The 24,517-nt window shown below is 41.3% G+C and overlaps 1 protein-coding gene and 1 long non-coding RNA gene across 2 annotated transcripts in view; one reads left to right on the top strand and one right to left on the bottom strand.

The window, feature by feature from the left end:
- Positions 1 to 556: 556 nt before the first annotated feature.
- Positions 557 to 23,596, bottom strand: LOC309631846. Its single transcript, XR_014246607.1, has 3 exons — positions 23,491 to 23,596; positions 15,189 to 15,240; positions 557 to 14,487 (listed from the first exon to the last, which is right to left on the bottom strand). It is a non-coding gene; the product is annotated as an uncharacterized lncRNA (long non-coding RNA).
- Positions 23,424 to 24,517, top strand: part of CDK6 (cyclin dependent kinase 6) — a 233,821-nt gene continuing 232,727 nt past the window's right edge. The window contains exon 1 of the mRNA XM_082398549.1: positions 23,424 to 23,576. The gene's annotated coding sequence lies outside the window, so the exon portion shown is untranslated. The remainder of the gene's footprint in view (positions 23,577 to 24,517) is intronic.

Genomic DNA, 24,517 nt, shown 5'->3' on the forward strand with positions numbered 1-24,517 from the left:
CCCACCCGCAACAAGTTCAGTCTCTTTAGAGATTTCTGTGGTTTTCATTGTACTTGATTGGCTGGCAGAATTTTCACTTTTCTCTAAGGGGATATGTAAAGACAGGGTTCCTTCTAGGAGAATAACTATAATGACGAAAGCAGTAACACCACCTATCAGTCCTTGGTGGCTTCTACCAGCGTTTCCCAAATTCTGGTCCTCAGAACATCATGGGCATCATCTGAGAATTTATTAGAAATGTAAATTCTCAAGCTCCACTCCAGACCTTCTGAACCAGTAACTCTCGAAAGTTTGAGAACCACTGGCTTACATCATCATTTCATCAGCATTACTTCATTAAATCCTAAAAACATAAAGTTGGTACTATTTTCCCCATTTTACAGAAAAAGAAAAATAATAATAAGGCTCAGAGATCCTAAGATGGCTTCCAGTGATCACACAAGTAAAAGGCAGAGCTGAGGCTTGAACCAAGTTCTTGTGACCCAAACCCAGTGCTCTTTCCACACTGTAGTTCTCGCCTCAAATAACTCAGGTATATTCCTAACACGTACCCCACCCCCTGCCATGTAAGACTTGGGATACTTTACATAATGACTCCACATGACGGAAATGTGCCATCCTAACAGGGAAGCAATGGTAAGTGGCCCTCTCAATGAGCTCCTGTGTGTTTTCCCCCTATTTATGCACGGCAACGAGGCACACAGAGAACCAGAACCTAAAGTGGTTCGGTTCATGTGACAGCAACAGTTCATTCTGTCCCACCTTGCCTCCAGCCCTCCCATTATGAGGGTTTCATGTTGTTCTTTCTGCTCAGTTATAATGCAGTACAGTTTTGTAACAGCAGAAGAGGGCAGACAACCTCAATGTCCATCAAAAGGGAATAACTCATTAAATTCTGCCGTGGTTGTAAAACATAAGGCAGCTCTATATGGACTCATAAGGAAAGATCTCTAAAACACGTTGATAAGTGGTGAATAAGGTGCAGGCAGTGTATAGAGTATGCTATCATTCAAGACTTGAAAAAAAAAACCTCACACACGTGTATGTTTGTAAATGCATAGAATTTTTCCAAAAGGATAAATACCAACTAAGTAGCAGTGGTTTTGTCCAGCAATGGGAACTGAGAAGGAGGTGTGTGGCAGGGAGGGGGGTTATGAACACGAAGCGGAAGGAGGGGGACTTATTCTTCATCGTACACCCTTTTGTATTGTCTGAACTTTTTTAAAACCATAATTTAAATTACCTGTTTAAATATATCTTTATTATACATATGTATTTATTTATATTTGTTATATATTGAAAAAGACAATTATGAGCTCCCAAACGTCCTATCTACCCTCAATAATCATTTATGTTTTCATTCCCAAGAAGAGCCTTATAATTTTAGCCTAAACTATCTCCTTATGTAAATTCCCAAATTTCATTTCACTGGGTGAAGCTTTATTTATTCTTTTTAAACTTGAAGCACTGCTTCCTAATTCTAGTATACTAGGAGTGCTTTCTTCATCCTTCAAAAGCTGTTAAAAACTCCCAAATCCAAAATCCTATTGCAGGGCTGGGTCATCTCTCTGAGTTTGGGGCTCTCCATAGCTATTCTTTTCTCTTTTGTATATATATATATATTTTTTAAAACGAATATCACATATTTTTATTTATTTTAATTTTTAGCTGCATTGGAACTCCATCGCTGCATGCGGACTTTCTCTAGTTGTGGCAATCGGGGGCTACTCTTCGTTGCAGTGCATGGGCTTCTCGTTGCAGTGGCTTCTCTTGTTGCAGAGCATGGGCTCTAGGCATGCGGGCTCAGTAGTTGTAGCACGTGGGCTCAGGAGTTGTGGCTCACGGACTCTAGAGTACAGGCTCAGTAGTTGTGGCGCACGGGTTTAGTTGCTCCGCGGCATGTGGGATCTTCCCAGACCAGGGCTCGAACCTGTGTCCCCTGCATTGGCAGGTGGATTCTTAACCACTGCACCACCAAGGAAGCCCCTCGATTCTTTTCTAATGCGGACAAATTGCTTTCCACCCTGATTCTTCCAACCTCCAATCCCAACCTGCCTAACAGTTTTCAAATGAGCCAATGCCCAATAGATAATTAATGAGCTGTGATGGCCCTCACAGTCAAATGCCTTTCTCCCTATGGGAGAACTCCCCCCCAGATCCCCAGCCTCTGCGAAGAATAAAAAAGATGAGCAAGGGAAAAAGAAAGGGGAAAAAGTCTTAATAATTACTTTTTTCCCTTTCTTTTTCCCTGGCTCATCATAAGAGCCAACTATAATTATGCAAACTAGGATGAGCAATGATGAATTCATTTAGGAGGGATGTTAAAAATATTTCAAGTAAGGGGGGAAGAGTGGTTGCTATATTCTGAAAAGTAAATATGTAATTTCTGGAGTATGTAAAATTTTGAGTGATTCATAAATAAAGCTTAGAAGAGTGTAGGAAACAGGATATGGGTTAAGTGAAAATGGATGTACCTGGGTTGGTAATATTGGGAAATACCCATAACACAACATAGCACAACATGACTCAAGGGGGAAAAAAAGAAAGAAAGAAAAAATAAAAGGGAAAAATACAGTGATAGTAGCTGTACTGGGTTGACTGAAACAGCCTTATTTTATTTTATTTATTTATTTATTTATTTTTTAACATCTTTATTGGAGTATAATTGCTTTACAATGGTGTGTTAGTTGCTGCTTTATAACAAAGTCAATCAGCTATACATATACATATATCCCCATATCTCCTCCCTCTTGCGTCTCCCTCCCTCCCACCCTCCCTATCCCACCCCTCTAGGTGGTCACAAAGCACCGAGCTGATCTCCCGAAACAGCCTTATTTTGAGAGGATTCACCATGCTAAAAGAAAATGTGGAGTTATTTAATATAATTACTAATGATTTAAAGTACCTGAACTATACAGGTAATGAAGAGTTCACAAAATAACTCACACTTTGTTAGCCCATAGAAAATAGGAACTCTGAAACCAGACTCACTTAGATCAGTATTCCAATTTATAGACCAGGGAGCTTGTCCCTGTTGACTGATTTTTGTACAGTGAATGTGCATTATCTGTGCAAATCTACAAGAGTAGAGGAACCCAGGGAAGAGAAAAGAGCTGATTCTTCTGATCTTCGCTTCCCCCATAACTTTTCCCCAGCTTGCCCACCTCAACTGATTTTAAATATAATCACGTTTTCTTCTGTCCCATAATTTGGTGATTATGAGGAAAACACCAGTAGAAACACAGTCTATAGAAACACTATGGTTCTTGGGACCAAGGGGATTTTCAGTGTAGTTTTTAATCTTAGTTTTTAGCATAAATTTAAGTAACTTCAGTTACCTTCTTTTTGAGTTTCTCTTTTCCAATAGATGGGGGGGGAAAAAGGAAAAAAGAACAAAAAAAAAAAACCCCTCCAGGGTGTGGGATGTTACACATTTATTGGCATTCCAGTGCCATGAGCAAGCATTGTATATCACTTTATGTGTTCACTCCTTTCCTTTTAATTCAGCACTCTCTCAGGCTCAATTTCCCACAAATCAGGATTGTTTTCTACTAACTTAGTATGATCCTTCTCTAACAAATGAGATTTTTCAGTTTTCTGTGCAGGTGGTGATCATTGTTGGTGAAATGTTCATAGTAAATTAATAAGCACTTAATAAAATGTATCCTATATAGCTGTTCAAAACAAAAGCGCCATTTGACATCTAAAAATAACCCAAATACAAATAATAAAGGCTTAGGGGGGTGGCAGTTTATTTAACAAACGTTTATTTGGTACCTACAGTGTTCTGGGCACTGTGCTAACCACTTGGGTGGCAATGACAATGAATGAGGCGAGGTTCCCTGCTCTTGAGATACTCAGTCCAGTGGGAGGAAATGGAAAAGTAAACATATAGCATCAATATAATAAGTGCTGTAATAGAGAGCATGAATAGAAAATTGTAGGAGTGGCGACAGAGGACTACTAATGCTTCCTGAGGCAGGCAGCTAAGCCTTTCTGTTTCATCTCGAAGACAGAGTCGGAACTTGGAGAGCATCCTTGCCATAGGGGAGAAGTGAACATAGCTTTGGAGGAGCTGGTGGTCTGGCAGGGAAGACAGGCCAGCAGGAGCACTTCAGGGAAAAGGATTACCTCGATCCTGGCTATGAAGGCACAGATGGGGAACATTCTGGAGTGTGTAAAGGCATATGGGGGTGGGCAACCAGAGGGTAATTAGAAAACTAGACTTGATCATATTCTGAAGGGGATCGTGTGCCACACTAAGGAGTCTGGACTAAAATACATTCTGTAGGCAGCTGGAAATTGAAGGAAGTCTTTAATCCTGCTAGTGACAGGATGAGATGTAGTTATAGAAATATGACAAAGGAAAAGCCTAGATGCAGCCTTCCAGGTGTGAGGTGATGAGCTCTAATCTAGACTGAAGCAATGGAATGAAGAATGAAGGGGCACAGAAGGTTTCTCAGGAGGTAGAACTGAGAGGAAGTCAGAAGATAAGATAGAGGGTCACAGTTCCCTCTAGGGCATCTGAGAGGATGTTGAGGTCCTGACTGAGCTAGGGAGAATGGGAAAGAAATGTGGTGAGCAATCCATGGAGGAGAGGCGGGGCATGTCAGTTCTTTCCCGTGTGTTGAATTTTGAGGTACCTCAAGGAGAATTCCTGTGAGTAGTTGGAGATGCAGGTTTGTGGCTGTCGGAAAGGTCAGTCCAATGCATGAGATTGCCTAGGGGTGAGGAGGAAGAGAAACAGGGGAGGAGAGAAGGATGAGAAGGAAACCTTAGGGAACCCCATCCTCTAAAGGATGGACAGAGGGACAGAAAACAAGGGAAGAGGCAGAACGTTTAGAAGGGTATATGAGGGGGACCGAGAGAAGGAAATGAGACAGAACTCAGGAGAGAAGATGCTTTCCTGTCGGAGAGACTAATCATTACTGGCAAATGGAAAAGAGAGGCGAGTCAGAGGAGAATTGAACAGTGTTCCTTGATTCGCGAGAGCAGCAGGGTGGGGGCAGAAATCAGATAATAGTGGATTAAAAAGAGAATAGGATCCAATGAATAGAATAAGTCATGTAGTCTTTCTTAAGAATGTGATGATAAAGAAAAGGTGAAATGTAAGGCATCAGCCCAGAAAAAAAAGGAAGTTGAGCTAAAGAAAGAGTGGTTGTTTTTGTCGCTGTTTTTTATTTCTCTAACGTCTGGTGGAGTCTTGAGCACATGTGTACCCAGAAGAGAAAGGAGGGGTCAAGACATGAGAGGAGGGGGGATACTGAGGAAACCAGGTCTTTGGGGCACAGATTGAAAAATGAGACTTAGAAAGAGGTAGCAATTCTTCTTCTGGGATAAAAAGGAAGAAGGAAAGAATCAGTGTAAGCCTAGAGAAGTCTGAAGATGGTGAGGAAGACAAACTCAGTGAGTTTCTGCCTGATGACGTCTTTTTTCTTGAAGAAGCAGCTGGCTAGGAAATCTCTGAAAGTGAAGTGAGAATGAATATACTGAGAGAGAATGTTGTTAATACCTACCAGTGTCTTGTTTACTCCTTTAAAAACACTGCTTCACTTTCTTCAGTGAGAGAAGTCAAGTCTTATCTCAAAAGAAGTGGCTAAATAGGACTGTGGAACAGTCAGACTATAAACTTCCAGATACAGAAGTCTACATGTAGCAGAACTCACACCAGGCTTACGTAGCTTTGCCTGGGGCTTAGCAAATCCTTTTGATAACGCTTCCTTTAAGCAACTTTGGGGTAAATTCTGGGTATAGGACTTAGAATGTATTTGGAGTTAAATATTCTGGTACTTCATATTGTACCAAAAAGATCAAAGAAAGAAACAAACAAAAAATCTGGACCTTTCCTTAGTATGAGAAATATGTTAAGCTTAGGAGAGAATTGATGTGTCTCACCAGCCTTTTCAGAAACTCAAATCACTGATTATCAGGTCTGGTGTGTGCTGCATGATTGCCCTGAACAAATGAGCCACAGACACAATCATAAAGAAAGACATCAGACTAGACAAACTATCATTTAGAAAGAATTAGGACAACCAAGTTGCATGCTAACCATCAGCTCATCTACTGCAGCTGTGGTGTCACTGGTCTCCAGAGGCTACTTAATCTCATTGAGACAAGACAGCCAGCCTAATTGATACAGAAGATGAAAGCCCTTTGATCTCATATCAAACAGAACCAGACTAAGAGAAGGATCCAGCAGGCAAGATGACCGTCTTCCAAAAGAGAATGAACGCTGCAGGAAGGAAAGTAGGAAGGTGGTACTATCTTACTTTGGAATTCCATGGACTTGATTTACTTAAGTAAGGATTGAAAAGTAATACATTCATCCCAATGAATGAATAGGGTTTGTTTGCTCTGAGTGATAAGGCGCAAACAGTATGGTCGCTATGAAATCTTTTGAATTATCAGCATTTTCAGATAAGTGTTACAGTAGTGATGAAAAGCCCAACAGAAGCACAATAAATGTAAGAACACCTGCCTTTTAGCACTTAACTGTAAAGGACAGGTGTTGGTCAACGTCAACCATATACTGCCCCTACTAAAGAATTTCCTCAGAAGGGATTTTATTATGATTTAAATAGCATTCGCTATGCTTTGTCAATAAATTCGGGAACCATCCATGCAAAACACCGGCTTTGCAATAATCAGAATATCTACAAGTATACTAGCGTGACTGTAAAGTTATCAGACCACTATTCCTATGTCAGGAAACTTTGTGTTCTCTATTCTAATGCAAAAGGTACACATTTCAATAATCACATCAGTTGTATTTTACATACTTAATATAATGGTGGTTTCAAAAACTAGTCCAAGACCATGATTATGTGAGTAAGATTAAATACATTATGGCATTTAGGGAGAAAAAAAATAGGAACAATACAGTGTTTTTCTTTTAGATACAGAGGATTACTTTGAAAAAATAACATGCTCTTTAGTTTAGTGGTTCCACCAACTGGATCTCATCCTTGATGTATGTAAAAAGCCTAGGGTATCTGGTATTTGGGAAAGTGTGTCCTCCCACTGTTTGACATTTTTAAAGCTGGGAGCCTCTGAAGAAATATTACAAAAGCAGTGTCAGAAAGAACTCAAGGTAAAAATATAAAATAACATCTTTTTCTTACCAGAGACAGCATCTACAGTGATGAATAAACAAATCAACAACAACAAATTAACATTTACTTGAATGAATCTAGAAAAAATGTGGTTGTCTGATTATATATATAGTATATGGGTGTCTTCAAAACAAGTTCTGGCCCCCTTGGGGTTTTTTCCTCCAGTAAATTACAAGCCCAGACTTTGAACTTTTGGACTACTCAACTGTCCACTTCTTTTTCCTCCTCATTTAAAATTGACATCAGTTCTCTCTTCCACCATCTTAAAGGCACCACAGATATTGTTTACTGAATTCCTGTGAGACCCACTTCCACCTTCCTAGATGAACACAGGATCTGGCTGATGATTTTCCTCCACATCCTAAGACCTCATCATCACTTCTGACATCTCCAAAATTCATGCTAGAGCTCCATCAGTCACCTCAACTGTAGAGTCCCATGATCTTGTTTGTTCACTGCAGTCTTCGAACTGCACCCTACTTCAGCCATGCACCAGCAAGATCACTCCCTGAATTTAACCATTAGAGGTAACTTGGAATGTTTGCTTTTCATAGACAACCCCATATCTACCACTGCACCCCTGCCCCTTCCAATATCCCTCCTTGTTTTCTGCTCACCAAGTTCAATGAACACTAAATCCTTCATAGTTTGACCTACCCAGGAACCATCTACTCAGCCCCTGTTATTGCCTTCCCTAACAACGAGGCTCCCGTCATGTTCTTGTGACCCACCCTGTCAGTGGGCAAACCCACACCAGGCACACTGTCCAATTTTTCTGTTTGTGCCCAAGAACATTGCTGGAGAAAACCTGGGAGTTCTCTTGCTCCCTATAACGCACTCGTGCTTGCTTCCACAGTGCCAGGAATGCCAACAAAAATCCCCTGACTCATTGCTGGGAATATTCCCCCAACAATTCTATGCACGTAATTCTCACCTATGTACCTCAAAAGCTCCTGTATCTTCCCTGTCTCTTTCATGGCAAAGACTTCCTGAAGAATCAAATATAACACATATCCCTTCCACACCTCCTCAACATCACTTGTCTCTCCACTTAACTTCCCTCAATTCCCATCTGCTTCAAAGACACTTTTTTACTACCATTTATCTGACATACAATTCTAGATTTTTGACCTTAAGGTCTCTCCAATGCCACATTAACAACTTCTGACATCCTTGTACTTAGTACCGAGCTGGCACACGGTAGGCACTTAATAGATATGGATTGATTCAATGAGTAAATAAATGAATCTACACCTAGATGTCCTACTTCCAATTCAACTCTATATAAGTGACGTTACTAAAGAAGAAAGAAAAGGATCATCAAAGAGGAAGACTGCTTTCTGCTCCTTCCACTCCGGCTGCTATGAACACCAACTCTAAGTCTTTGGGGTTTCCACTGATTTTTCAACAGAGGCTTTTTTCAGAAGTAATTGGAACATGGAATCGGACCCACATATAATTGCTCTAAATGAAATAAAAACAATTGATTGTGTTTTAAAGGGTAATAGTTAAAGGTATATTACTTAAATACACAGTATACATAAACTAACATACTTGTAAAATCAAAGGGGCATAACATCACCCCCAAACCATCCTGATCACTAGCATTCTTTTGCTGCATTCAAAGTCTTATAGCCCGATGACTACTGTTTTTTTTTGGTGTTCTTCAGGCATATAGGATCTTTATGATAGTATAAAAAATAGTCACCCACCACCCACCATTGTTCTATATGCTTTCCCACATGCTGTTTCTATTATGTATACTATTTTAAATTTCTTATGATCTTGCTTAAAATATGTTTATAAATTGTAAATTCTGGTTTCTTCATCTGTGATTTTTTCCCCTCTAATATGGATGGATTCCAGAAAACCCAGAAACAATACCTAACAATATCTGAGCAGAGGAAGGAGAGGAATAGCAAATAAACATTCTCCAGTGTCAGGTTAGGAAGATATTCGATCTTTCAATGTGTTCAACAAATGGGTTTAATAATGCACATTTCAGTATAAAACAGTTCACAACAGAAATATTTGCTACTCAGCCCATTTATCCTGGGAATTACACAACATGGACCATTTTCAATAACTCTCTTCATTATAATGATTTCCTCCTGCTCAAGCAAGAGAGATGTACAAACCATTTTGGTCTAGAAATGTAATATGATGAGATACAAATGTATTAAAGAAAAATTAAAGTACAATCATTTTTATCACTTTGGTTTAGTGTTATGTTGTCTTTCTCAGGTAATTTAGTCTCTTTAAATCTTTCCAACCAGAATATAAAAATTGCTTTTTATTCAGAATCCATACAACTAAACAACTTGAAAAAGCAGATTTATTTTAAAGGCTTGGTAAAATACTGGTAGACCAAGAAAAGATTAAGTTATGTTTTGGGGTGCCTAGTTGGTTTCTTTTAATTTTGTAACTTAACGATCTTGAAGTGCCTTTAGAGTCATAAAAGATAACATTATGTTTAATATAATTTTGACCTTTTAATGTTATGTTCTAATATCAATCCACATAGATTATATAGGTAGTAACTTTTGCTTAGTAAGACCATCCAATTATGTGAAACCTTTTCAGACATTCTGAATGAATGGAAGTATAACTTCATCCATTTAATCATTCATTCATTTACTCAGCAAATGGGTACTGAAGGTACATGATGTGTATGGTACAACAGTAGAAACTAGTTCCCCAAATAATAGAGTAATAAATGATAAGTAATAGAAATAAGATATATTTCCATGTCACTATAATTTTTAGTAGTAATTGCCAAAAGGGTGCTATAAAAATTCATAGAACTGTAGAGAATTGTGATAATGTTTTCAGTGGTGTGACAATTAGTGCTTAGACGTTTTTGTTTTACTAAGCTACCTACGTGACAATCCCGTGAAGCACTGTCCTTATTCACGGTTTTCTTCTTGTCGTCTTTGTGTACTCAGAATTTTTTACCACGTTTGTCTAATTCTTGAGAAGTAAAAATTCAGGGAATGTTTATTTACTGAACGCATATTCTGAGTAAGGCACTAAGCTGGCCACTAATCGTATACACTGAAAATACAGCAGGCACAGTCCCTTCACTCACGGCGTTCCTAATCTAATAGGAGAAAGGAAAAAAAAACATGTTTCCACTGAACATGTCTTTCATTCCTTCCTACATTCTCACCATCACTGGAATTGAACTTTATTAGGCGCCAAAACAACCACATTATTTCATTGATGTCTCCTCGGAGCAGCAAGCAATACAATTGGTTATGGTCGATTTTACGGTTAGCCCGTGATTGTTGATAAGACAAGTCAGTGTTTTGTAAAACGCTGGGTGCTGCTGGCGTAACCCACACATGGGTTAAAAGTGCTGAGATGGCATTTCTGATTAACCTGAGCAGCAAACAGTCCCTCTGATCTCTAAAGCAGGTGCTGCCAGAAAGAGCAAAATTCTACCCAGGAAGTGAGCGCTCTGAAAGATTTGCTTCTGGGGACTCTTCCTGGTGACATGACAGGTCCTTTCCTTCCAGAACTCTTACTCTGTGAATGAGAGCAGAGAGAAAGAGTAGAAGAATGGAGGAGAGGAAAGAGAGAGCTAATGCAGAACGGACCGGGCAATGCATGAGAGAGGAAGTAGAGGAGAAAGTAAGGAAAGGCAGAATTTATGAGAAAGAGAAAGAGAAAGGAAAGGAAGGGGATGGGAGGGGAGAAGAGGGGAGGGGAGAGGACGGAGGGAGGAAGGAAGGAAGGGAGGAAAGAGGAAAGGAAGGAAAATGACTGAGCGTATAACGCTAGCAGCAAGGGCTCCAAGGGTGTGGTGGCTGTACCAGTTGGACACAGAGTACTGTGGAGTAAATCCTGGGCCAGGTGCCCAGGAACAAGGACAGTAAAACTCTAGGAAGTGACAGCTGTTTCATCCGGAGGAATATTAGTAACAATCATAGCTAACATGCACTTTCTTTGCACCAATCCTCTAAGTGCTTTACATGAATTAACTCATTAAATCCTCAGGACAACCCCAGAGACAGAGTCTTAACCTAGAAAAAGAAACTCAGAGAGGTTAAGTAACCCATCCAAGGACACAGAGCTAATGAGCGGCAGAGCTTAGATTTGAGCCAACATAGCGGAGCTCCATTGCCCCTACTCTAAGGCACTGTGCTCCCCATGACTGGCGCTCATCAGGCATGCAAGAACCTGCAGTAATAAGATGGTAGGAAAGAAGTGTGTTGGATTGAGACGTGAATCTGGACATTTCTGGTTTCCAAACTGCTTCCCACTCTTCATGTGAGGAGAGACAAATATTTTAAACAAAACTTACGTTTGTTACAGACACATTCCAGTCTAAGAGATAATTCCAATCAATTGAATATCCTGACTTTATAGTCATAGTCATTTTAGATATAATTTAATCTATGGTGCATGAATCAAATTATCCTTAAGTGACACCCTTGTGAACAATCCCAGCTGAAGTCCCCTAGCAGAATATTGGTTGGATGTAAAATACCTAAATTAAGGAGGCTTGCCCTAGCGTATATATTATAGACAGTTATTCTTAATGAGTAAACTTAATTAATAAACCCAGCCAAGGACTGACTAGTTGTAAGCCTGGGTAATAGGAGGAGAGTTCATTTATTCATTCAGCAAATATTTATTCAGTACCCACTCTGTGCCACGTGACTATTTTAATGATACAGGAGCATACAAAACAAAGCTCTTCTGCAGATTACATTCTGGGAGGTAGGGTGGAGACCCATACAGAACAAATAAACAAATAAACCTATAATGTGTCAGATGATGGTAAGTTCTAAGAAAGAATGATAAAGTGAAGTAAGATGGATAGAGAGAGACTGGAGTGGATGCAATTCATGCAGCATAGTCAGAGAAGGTACCTCTGATGTCTTTTGAGTGAGACCTGAAGGAAATGAGGCAGACAGCCATGCCGACGTGTGGGTGAAGAACGTTTCATCCAGAGGGAACAGCAAGTGCAAAGGCTCAGAGGCGTGAACATGCTTGGTGGGTTTGAGGAACAGCAAGGAGGTCAGTGTGGTTGCAGCAGAAGAAGCAAGAGGGAGAGAGATGAGAAGAATCAGCACAGTGATGAAGTAGGGCAAGACTATGTAAGGCTTGTAAACCGTGGAAGGGACTTAGATTTTACTCTGAGAGAAAGGGGATGACACTGGAGGGTCTTGACGCTGAACAGGAATGGTATGATCTAACTTCAGTTTTAAAAAGCATCACATTGACTGCTGTGTGGAGAAGGCAGAGGGGCAAGGCTGGAAGCAGGAAGACCAGTTAGGAGGCTATTGCAAGAGACCAGGTGACAGATGATGATGGCTGCTCTAGTGGTTGGAGAGTGTAGGGCTGGCAGGATTTACTGATGGAGTGCATATAGGGCATGAATAACAGAACGGAGTCATGCTGGGTTGCTAGATTTTGGACTAAGCAACAAGACGAATGCAGATTTTATTTACTAAGGTGGAAAAAACTGTGGGAGAAGTAGGTTTGGGGAGGAAAATGAAGAGTTCAGTTTTGGATGTGTTAAATTTGAGATGCCTATTAGACATCTGTGCACGCATCAAACATCACGAAGGCAATTGGAGATATATATATGTCTGGAATTCAAAAAGGATATCTGAATGAAGGTGTAAATCTTGGAGGATCAGTATGCAAGTGATATTTAAATTCAGGGCACTAGATGAGGTTACTCAGAGTGTGAGGGTGAAGAGCAGGGAAAGGAGGTGTAAGGATTAATCCTCAGAACATAATTATGGACTCCCTGTTTGTGTCCTCCCCCAGTTGATACATTGTAACCCTAATCCCCAGCGTGATGCTGTTTGGAGATGGGGTCTCTGGGAGGTAATTAAATCATAAGGGATTAAGCCCTCATGAAGGGATTAGTACTGTTATGAGAAGAGAAATGAGAAAGAAAAATGCTTCTCTCTCTGCCATGTGAGGAGACAACCAAAAAATGACTGTCTATAAACCAGGAAGAGGGTCTTCACCAAGAACCCAACCATGGTGGCACCCTGATCTTGCACTTCCCAGCCTCTAGAACTATGAGAAATAAATATTTGTTGCTTAAGCCACCCAATCTATGGTATTTTTGTTATAGCAGCCCGAACACCCTGACACACACCAACCTAGAGGATGGGAAGAGGAAAAATGACCAACAAGGAGAGTGAATAGGAGTGGCCATGAGAGAAGAAAAGAAGCAAGAGAGTGGGGTCCTGGAGACAGTGAAGAAAGCAGTTCAAAAAGGGTAAGCATGCATGCAAGTGTATGGAATTTCTCCCTTGATTTCTTCTATTTTCTCTGTGAAATAAAAAGTAAGGGCATCATGACAATGAGCATGGGAAGAAAGTGCTGGAGATCTGAGAAGACAGAAAATAGGAAATAATCTTTGGGAAACCAAGATAGAGAATGGACTAGGGAAGTATAGTAGCACTGCCTAGAAGGAATGGGCTCTCAAGAAAGTTGGTTATTTGGCAAACACATAGGCAGGAGCAGGGTGGGTGGGGTGGCTCTGCGAGGCAAAGTTCAATGTCAGGCTTGTTCAGCTTCGGGGTCAGATGTGCAGAGGTAGGTGAGAGGACACCAACAGAGCTAAGACAGACTTGGTAGGAGCATCAGCTTCTAGCACCTGGTCAAGATGAAAAGGCCAGGAGACAGGACTGGATTAAGCCAAGAATTTCCCAGCGTGGCCTAAAACAGTTGGAATTGGGGAACACCCTACGACGGACTGGTGGTTGAGTAGAGAAGTCAAAGGTGAAGACCAACAGAGTAAGGAGAGGCCATAAATTTGAGGAGTTATGAAGTCAACAGGTGGAAAAATTCAGAACAGGTAGAGAAAAGGAGAGTGAATCAGGTCGGGTTTGTGGTTAGGGTCCAGGCAGTGACTACTACAAGGATGATAGAAATCCGTTTTTTTTTTTTTTATAAATTTATTTTAGTTTTGGCTGAGTTGGATCTTTGTTGCTGTGTGCGAGCTTCCTCTAGTTGCGGCGAGCAGGGGCTGCTCTTCGTTGCGGTGTGCAGGCTTCTCATTGCGGTGGCTTCTCTTGTTGCGGAGCACGGGCTCTAGGCGCACGGGCTTCAGTAGTTGTGGCACGTGGGCTCAGTAGTTGTGGCGCATGGGCTTAGCTGCTCCGCGGCACATGGGATCTTCCCGGACCAGGGCTCGAACCCGTGTCCCCTGCACTGGCAGGCGGATTCTTAACCACTGCGCCACCAGGGAAGCCCCAGAAATCCATTTTTATATGCATACCACAAGGGACGTTCTGAGGGGTTAAATGGGAGTAATTGAACTTGCAGAAGAGCAGTTCAGCTGCTGATTGTTGAGTCGTAGAAGATACCTCCAGGTATGGGGCAGGACCCAGAGGAAAAGCTGGCAGTGGAAAACAAAAGAACATCAAATCAAGAAGTGGCAGACGTCATGGGTCATGACAGCTAAGACAGGAGAGAATTTCGAGAAAAGATGAAAAACCAGCGTAAGAAGTGCAGAGCCTAACAACTAAGAAAAAACTGGCACTGACTGCATCAGTGATGATGTGGGAAAGAACAGTTTCACAGAAGCAGTGAAAGGAGCAAACATCCCTTGAAGAGTGCCAGGTCACTGCTCAGAAGGAGGCCTGAACTGTGAAGTGAATGCCCACATCTGAAATGTCCATCCCAGATGTTCCAGCAGAAAGGCAGGCCCTCTACAAAATTTGCAGGCCCAGTCCAAATGAAAATGTAGGCACCTTGCTCAAAAGTTATTACGATGGCCACAGCAGAGCATTCTACCATGCACAAGACCCTTCTGTGCAACCCATGCAACTGGCCCTGCCAATAGGAAAGGGGGAAAAAAGCAGAATGTCATTTGAAAACAGCAGTGGGTTTCTCCAGGATGGTGGATCTGGGTGTATTTTAAGGCAGAACCAGGCAAAAGTGAAAGGGCTCCCCACTCCACGTGACCACTGGATATTTTCATTTGGCTGTCATCTCAGATTCAGAAATGGAACTCCTAACCCTTCACCAAGCCATCTTTATTTTATCTATTATACACTATATTAGTAGTAGTATTTTAATTATTAATTATTTTCATACCTTGGACCCAAAGCCTGGTTAGAAGTTTGGTCCTATGCTTCAGTTCCATTGTCTGAAAAATGGACATAATTAGGAGGTTTAAATAGGTTAATTTATATAAAGTGCCAGAGCTGCCCTGACAGGCTATATACTTGTTAACTCTTCTCATTATTCTGTTATCTTGTTATTAACCAAATCCTGTCAAATGTTTCCTCTGAATTCTCTCTTGTAGCCATTCTCTCTTTTTTTCCCCATTCTTAACTATCATTCTGGGTCTTTTCACCACCAGCAGGAGCCTGTAATTTGGCCTCCCTGATGCCAGCCTCTTGGCCCTGCTAGTACCAAAGTAATCTCCTTTGACTTCTGTGACTATCTATGCTATGACTATGACTATGACTTCTGTGCTATCACTGCTCTAAGAGCCACCTTCCCTGTTCAAAAATCTTAAATCAGTTTTGTGTTTTGCCTAATAATCAAGTTTAAGCTTCCTTGCCTGGATTTCATGGCTCTTCCTGACCAGCATGAACCCATAGGTCAGATCAATTCAGCTTCATGAGCTTTCTATCAACCATTCTATGTACTCCTGTATCAAGGGAGGCGGGGATGGTGCAACCCAAAGTTGGAGACCTTTACCTACCCTGCTCCGGGGTTCACTCTTAAAGAAGACAGCATAGAATCCGGAGCAGGAAGGACACAGGTGAGCAAGATGTGCCTGGGAGAGTGCCAGGTCACTGCTCAGATGGAAGATCATCTGATGGCACCTGTGTTTCCTATGATACTGTAGCTTTCCTTTAGCCAACACCTCTTGTTCACTGACTTTGGGCCAGGATTAGAGATGAAGCAATAAAAGCTGCAGACCCCTCTTTGAAGGAGTCCATCATCCTGTGGGACCTCAGTAGGAGACAGTAGAAGACAGAACTCCAGGAACTGGGTGGTCCAGGTATCTGATGGCCCGTGGGTAAGGATGAGAAAGCGATGAGGAAAATGGCTCGCAAGGAAGCATTTGAGTATCAAAGGACAAGAAGCTGAGGAAATATCCCTGGGGAGTTCAAAAAATAAAAATTGAAAAGGGCAGGGGAGACAGGGTAGCTCCCCTCCAGAGTTTCTAAGGAGAGAGTATGGGGTAGGAAATACAGTGTCATCTAAGGAAACTTCTGCTAAGCCAGGAAGACCAGGTTGATGTGTAGGGCGGAGATGGAGAGGATGACAAACGGGATAACAGTCAGTACTTCGAACAAGAGAAATAGGAGCCAGTGACTGTGGAGGCGTGATCCACAGAGGAGCTCTTGCGGGTAGGCAGCCGAGTTGCAGGGCTTTTAAGACAAGTGTCCACAAGTATGGGGTACATATTTAAGGGACAGAATGAGTTGGCCCTCAGGCCACACCAAAGCAGTGGAGAAAGGAAGAACAGAGCCACTTGTAGGGAAGAGAGTGAGGGGGGACAGTGAGGAACGGACTAAGGAGACTGAGCAGTACTGCGATAAGATCTGGACAAGACAGAGAGGTCTCAGGCGAGACACCCCACCCTCTCCTCTGTTCCTCACACACCCAGAGACAGTTGTGGTGTTGTCAAAGCCCCAGATAATTTTAGGTGTGCTCTGTTTTAGGCTGCTACTTCTGCAATAGGTGGATGTTTCAATCCAGTTAAAAAGAACGACATGTCAGTCAAAGGGTTAGCTGCCCCTAAAAGAGAAAGAATAGGAAATGTGATTTCACAAAGGGGATATTGATTGTTTCCTAATATTTGTTAAGTGTCTGCTAAATGCAAAATGTACACAGTTGGCACTTGTTTAGTTCTCACACCAACCTACTGTGACGGAGAATAGTATCCCTACTTTATGAGTGAGGGAGACGAGGGATCTGAAGGTTTAAGAACCTAGTCCAGGATTACATGATGGAGCCAGGTTTCTGATCCAGGAACGTCTGGTTCCAACTGCCTAAATGTTTTTTCCCTGTACATCTAGGGAGGACCTTAAAACCATGCACATGGGCTCATGTGTTAGAAAATAAAAGCACAGAGGCAACAGTCTGTTCTTCTACACACGTTTTAATAATGGTTTTGGATCCGCAGCTCTTGGAATTTCTGTTTTTTGCTGGAGCCCCTCAGACTCACTGCATACTGCCTTTCACCCTCCCGCCCCCCCACTTTCTACTACCTCATGGGGGGCTGGCAGCCACTGATGTTTTTAGTAGTTTACAGATATGTCCCGTCACATCTCCCAAAGTTAGACTTCGTGATATCTTTGAAGAATTTCTGTGATCAGCCAAGATTTCTAATCTTCAGTATCCTAGTTCTGTATGTACTATTGTAATTTATTTATCAGATGTTAGTAATGAGAGTTGATTAATTAATGCATCATATTTAGTTTTAGCTAAAAAGATTAAAACCTGGCTCCTCTCTCCCTATCTCTAATGAAAACGCTAGTGAATTCCCCTAATGTTTTTCTAGAAGTCCTCATTTCTATTCAGTCTTGAAAATCCAGAGGTTTAAGTTAGAGAGACCCCAATATAATTCACATTTGAAATCCAGACCCCTCTCTGGGTTGCTGACGTCAGAGTCCCATCCTCCGTCACTACTCTAATTTAGGGCATTTATAAAAACTGATGTATCATGATGGTGCCAGGCATAGATAGCATGCTGGACTGGACTACAGCATTGTCAAGTTGCAGCAGCCATACAAATCATCTAGTCTCATCATCTCTTTTACGGACAAGGACCTTAAGGCCCAGGGGCTTAAGCGTGTTGCCCAAGGTTATGCAGGTAGTTCATAGCCAACTTCATATTAAATTTCATGTGGACCAGCAACCTCCATTATACTCCCATATCTTGTCTTACAAAGGTAAAACTCTTTGCTGCCTCTCTCCAAACTATTTTCATAACATCTTCCTGAATGATTAGCAGACCCGTTTAATAGGCATAGACACTGAAGGTCAGAAAGGTTAAATATCTTGTCCCCTGAGGGTACAGTCAACATTGCTGAGAGAGGAAGAACCACGAATAAAAGACAAAGCTCCTGACTTAAAAATCAAGGATTCTGCCCTTTAGGATACATAAATATTAAGGATATTGGCAAATAAAATGAGTAATCTTTCCAGGTTCTGGGCTCTACAGTATCTAAGTTACCTCCGAGTTTAGTATTTCTTCTTTTCAGAGAAAAATCATTTAATCAGGATTTTCAGGGTTAGGGAATGGAGACAATTATCTAAACACGTTTTCTTTCTGATAAGATTTTAGAATTCGTCTTTCAGACAAATTTAGTAATTTATCTAAATGTGTTTTCTTTCAGACAAAAATGTTTTAAATGACTAATATCTGCAACACAAGAGAAAACGTAACAAATCCACACAAAGTAGCAGGATGCCATTGTTCTTTCCTGTTTAAGCAAAGTGGAACACCGTCCTCCACTTTCAAATGTTATCCTAGTTATGTCACACGATTCCAGGCTGCTCTGTGCCTGCTTGACTCAGTAACACTCATGGAGAGAGACAAGAGCCATTTGTGTGTTCACTGACCACCTACTATAGCCAGATGGTACAGCCAGGTGCTGGGACATTGCCAAAGGGAGCAAGGCACAGTGGACACTCTCCGGGAGCTCATGGTGCCAGGTAGCAGAGCATCAAGCTTTGAGGAAGGTAGGAAGCAGATGGCCTCTAGGAGTTAGAGCAAAGAGAATGTCATTGAGCTGAGGGAATCTTCCAGGTTTTAAGGAAGAGCTGGGCCCTGAAAGGACTGTCGGATTTAGAGAAGAGGGCTAAAAGGAAAGGGAACAGAAGGTAGAGGAGATACATTTCTGGGGTCCTGAAATCAGCACACTGATCCTTAAATTTTGGAGGGATTATATAAAAAAATTATTCTAATATTATCCCCCTGAAGGAAATCAATAGATTGTCCCAAAGAAGAAGGAATAAAGGATACAAAGTCAACTTTCCCATTGACAAACACTTATTGGACATAAAATACTTGCCAGTTACAGTGCTAGGTATTGGGGATACAGAGCTATGAGAAACCTAGAACAAATTTATAGTAGGGATTAAAAATTGGATCCTCTCTTCAATTTATGGTAAACTGTTTGATCCACAGAGCTATGCTATTATGTACTTTCTTCTAGGCATTCAGAGAATTCTACAAAGAATTCCATTCTATATTATTTTCAGGGAAAGTCCATAAGGAGACAACATAAGAGAGTTACCTGAATATGGACGCATACACTGTACAATCTCATTCATTGCATAATAGGATAGACATAGAATGCTGTTCATTCCAAAAGAATCAGTTGTCTGGATATGCCATACCTAGAGCACTGAGGAACATCTCCTGGCCCCGGGACCTTAGCATGTGCTTTCTTCACATATTCCTGCTGCCAAGCCATTCACAGGAGGTTCTCCCAGGTGACTTTCTTTGTCCTTCTTCCTATCTCCCAGATCCCACTGTATCATCGTTCACCCCCACTGTGTTGGACCTTCACTGCTTCATCTGAACGATTTATCTAAAACATATACACACCTTTTAGCTCAACCAAAGGCAGCTATGGTGACACAATTGTTAGGCCATGTGTGCAGTTGAGATGCAAGTATTATCTTGGAAAAGAAATGTAGGAAGTCAGTGAAAAGTACAGGATACTCTAAACGGAAAGGAAATGTAGGTATTTCAATGTGACTCTCACCATCTTTGTAAGTGTATTTCCATAGTTATTTTTTTTGATTACTCAGAATTCTAATATACTTGATGAAAGAATCTTAAGAACATGTTTGGAACGTGTCACAACAATATGCCAAGGAACATACAGGTACTCTCACACACACACAATGGAAAAAGAAGATATGAGTGTCTATCAAAAGGAAAACATTGAAAAGATGATGACAATTATACAAATATGAACATAGTACTGACATGTTGCATAGGGATAATTATAATTTCACTCCATGAAAATGGAATGTTTTCAATAGATAATAATGTTTGGTTTTTCTCCTTAAATTTTATAAGTTACTAACTCATATATTTTTTTTCTTCACGGCAAATATCAAAACCTTTTCAAGTTCCACTGCTCAAATGAAATGCACTAGATAACATGCAACAAGAAGAGAAAAATCCAGATCATCTCCAAATTGACAGGAAGCAATTTAATTAGAAGGTTGAACTTAAAAAATAATTTAAAGTCCAGAATTTTACAGTTGAAAAAGTTGGTAGTACAATTGATTTTTTTCTAGGATATTTAGCAAATTTTCAATATTATATTTTAAAGAACCCCCCACCAAAAAAAAAACAGCTTGGAAATGCCTGGGTAGGGGGGAAGAATGCATTCAAATGCACTGAATTATATTATGCTTTTTCTGTTAAAAAGTTTTTCATGGTAATTACTCAATAAAGGTAATGTTCACATACACATATAAATCAAGTTAAAATGAGGGTAACTAATTTCAAAGTTACTAAACCAGAAAAGGTTTTTTATCAAGATGATAAACAGAACTTTATAGACAAAAAGTATAAATCTACATGGACCTCTAATTAGGATGATTGTGTAGTAGATTCTAGTAAAACCTCATTTCTGAGTTTCTAGAAAATGTATTTTATAAATTCAAATGGCTAATATAAATTAGAGATCATTTAGAATTAGATGTACATTATATAATTACTAATTTTAAACACATTTCTCATTTCTTAAAGTGTTAAAAATTTTAATTCTGGTCTGTAATTTATATTTTTATTTTAGTGAAAACAAAAATGTACAGATATTTGGTATAAAATGTTCACACACGGAATATATCTCTTATGTGACACTAAGAAAACTTTTAGGGTAACCTGCAACATCATATCTGGAAATAATTCCATGAATTCTAATTTTTAAAAAACTGTAAGATGATTTTCAGCTTTAGAATACCTGAGATGCGGTGTGAAAATACTGGTACAAATCACTATTCTGGAGTGATGTATTCATTCATCAAAGACTCCTAAACAAAGGAGTCAGAAGTTGGTTCACAGTTTATAAACTTTGTGCAAATTTTGTTATGATAACCTGTTACCCACAGAGGAAGTTATCCATAAACAAAAACAATCTGGTATTTACTAATTTTATACAATCCATTGTAAAACTTCCTGGTCTGAAGCTTAACCAACCTGGAGTTAATGTGAACCATAACCAGGGTGAGTGAACATGGTAAATTAACAGTATCAGAGAAAGCAGATGACATAAAGAGAGGTAACACTCAGTAATAACATATATAATTAAATAAAGTTTCATTGTTTTTGACATAGCCCAAGTGATGTAGTAAGCTAAATCATGGAGTTTCTAATCCATCTATGGTTGTTACCAAATTCAGCAATTCAAAATGCAACCCAGTGTAGAAAAGACAGTTATCAGTTAATTTAAAAGATATTTACAGCTTAATATTTTTAAACAAATTATTTACTCAAATTCTTACAATCATTTGCTGGTTCCAATAAATATGACTATTTATTGACAATTATTTCTGAATTATATAAATGTGTTAATTACCAGCAAGTAAATCTTGTTTTAAAAAGCATTGATAGTGTAAGCAATTATCAAAATGGAGGATTCCCATCTGTGTCTCTGGTTAAAGTCTGATTAGTGATTTGTAGTGATCCAATATTTTATATAAATACAAAATCCAACAATTGGCTTTCTTAAGTCTGTAAGGTATATGAGATTATAGATATCTTTACACATACAAATTTTGTTCAGAAATTGGATTTCATTTTAGAAGATATGCTTCTAAACACAAAATGTATTTTATGAACTATCTTAAGCATAAAAAACACAATTATTCACTTTTATTTTTTAAGAATAAATTATTATAATGCATTGCAAAATATTCACTAATGGAAATGCAACAATTTTTATTTACCTAACCTGTTACTTCACACTGTAATATAGAATCAATTTTATAAAGCAAAAGTTTGATCTACTGTGAAGTCAAAAGATTTATAAGGTAGTGTTTTCAATTCCAACAGAATTTTTCTGGGTTTTTACTTTTCCACAGAGCACTGAAATAAATAAAATTTTTTAGGGTTTGCATTAAGATATTTAAAGGGTTTCAAGTATTCTACAGATAGAGATTTTGGAAAACACTGAATTCTTTCCAAAAAAATAGCTATTTTAAGTTTTGTTTTACATCACTGTAGAAAGTCTAGAAGACTTTTCTTTTTCTCCAGAATCTCATTTTCACCTGAAATAACTGTATTCAGGTTTTCTCAGCAGGTAAAGTATACATTCTTACAAGGTTTCAAATTTCAGAATTCCAATAATGCATTTAAACTGAGCACCCACCGAATCGTGTTGTCTGCTCTTTGTGTGTGTGTGCGTGTGTGTCTCTTACCTTGCAGTTCTGTTATTTACAATCAATTTTAGGCTTTTTACCTCCCCAGAAATACCTTAGTGAACCCTCAGCATTTGCTAATCTCTTAATAATTGTGAACCGGCCAGCTCCTTCAAGTAGATCGTTAACCACAAGAGTGCCTGACAATTTCCAAGTCATATCCTCTGTCCAAAAGGAAAAGATAGGGCTTTGTGAGGCCGAAAGGAAGCGAAGGAAAACAAAACAAATGTAGCTCATGCTGAAAGTGAAAAGTGCTTGGACAGATTAGTATTTTCTTTTCTGCAAGGCGTCCTGCCAATTTTTTTTTTTTTTTTAAATAGAGAAGAGTTATTTTTTTGGTCTGATTTTTCAGTTTCTTGGAAAGTGTTGGTATTTACCATCCCCACCGGCCCCTCATAATTATTGTTGGTTGTTTTGTGTTTTTCCCATCCGTCTACATCACAGACTGCTGATACGCCCAGCCCGCCTCACTCTGTCAAAACCCCAACTCTGGGCGACCCTGGGTTTGGTAACTCCGCCGACTCCCGACGACACATCCCACTCTCCCTCTCACGCCTCTTATTTTAGTCGCAAGATCCCTCACTCCAGTTGCAGTGAAAGCCGGAAATTTTCATTGAACTCCCCCCTCTTTCTCGCCCCCCACTCGGAGCAGAGAGCTAGGGAGCGGGGAGGCTCAGAGCACAGCCGGGTCTCGGCCGCCTCCCCTCTCTCCGGAAGGCTTTAATTTGCACACTCGCTTGCCACTGAGCGCCGAGCCCCCAACCCCGCCGCCGGGAGGGTCTCCGGCAGAGTCGGCCTCCGGGGCCCCCAACCCCGCCCCCGTCGCCTCCCCGGCTCGGGCCCCGAGCGCCGGCCGGAGCCCCGCAGCCCCGTCCGCCCCCAGCGAGCGGCGCGGGCGGCGCCCTCCGCCGCCCCTCCTCCCTCCGCCGTAGTGCCCACCCCTTCGCCGGAGAGAGTGCTGGTAACTCCTTCCTCCAAGCCGGGTTACCTGCTCCGCGCCGCCGTGGACACGTGTGAAGGTCGAACTGACACCCGCAGCCCCTTCGCGAGGCCCGACGCGGCCGGGCCCCTCAGGTAAAGAGCCGTGCGCTCGGGTGGGTGGGCTGCGGGGTTGGGGGAGGGTCCCCGGGGGAGATTTGGGGGCTTGGCCGGTGTCGGAGGCGAGGGTGGGTAGGGGGGACGGAGACGGTGGGGGGGAGGTAGGTTCTCGGAATAGGCTTTGGTTAACCCCTTACGAACCGAGGCGGGGTAGTTATGGGGGCTAGTTTTGGGGAGCTAAAGGAGTTTCTCCTAATCCGGCTAGAGGACGCCAGATTAGGACGCCACACGAGGAACGACCCCCAACACCGAGATCCTGTGCCAACTCACACTTAGCCTTGCGCACAAGCGCACCCACAAACACTTTTTATCCAGCTTCTTCAAACGGAACTCAAGCTCCACTCGGAAACTCACATAATAATCCACATTTAGGGTTTAAAATGCACTGCTGTTGGGGACTCCATGGGGGAGAATGTGTTTCGGTGCCTTATGTTTATGTCCCCCGAAAGCTCGTTGAGGTACGGGTGTGGGCTCCACCTTACCCACCAAGAGATAAATGTTAACGCAGACTTCTTGCTGGCAACCCCTGCGGGCGTGTTATGCACACTTGGAGGAGTGCACGCAGGCGGCCAGTGCCCAGGCTGGAAGCCCCGCAAGGATGCACGCTTGCTTTAGTTTCCCAGTTTACTTTTCTAATTTAAAATATCGAAGTTAAAACGCACGCCCCGGGGTGAGCACCTTCGGGCCCAGCACCGCGCCCGTCAGTGTGCACGTGGGCGCATCTGCTTGTGCGCACACGCGGGAGTCGTGGTCCCCGGTGCGGCCTCTTGTCGCTGCGCTGGTGGCGACCCTTGCGGTGCTTGGCAGGCTTCGGGAGAGGCACATGAAGGATTTCATTGAGTGTGAAGACAGAGAGCAGAGACAGAAAGCAGAAGGAGGCGGCTGCAGCCTTTGTAGTCGCGGAGGAATGCGGAAAT

This window comes from Balaenoptera borealis (assembly GCF_965194805.1).
Source record: "Balaenoptera borealis genome assembly, chromosome: 7".
Lineage (NCBI taxonomy): Eukaryota > Metazoa > Chordata > Mammalia > Artiodactyla > Balaenopteridae > Balaenoptera > Balaenoptera borealis.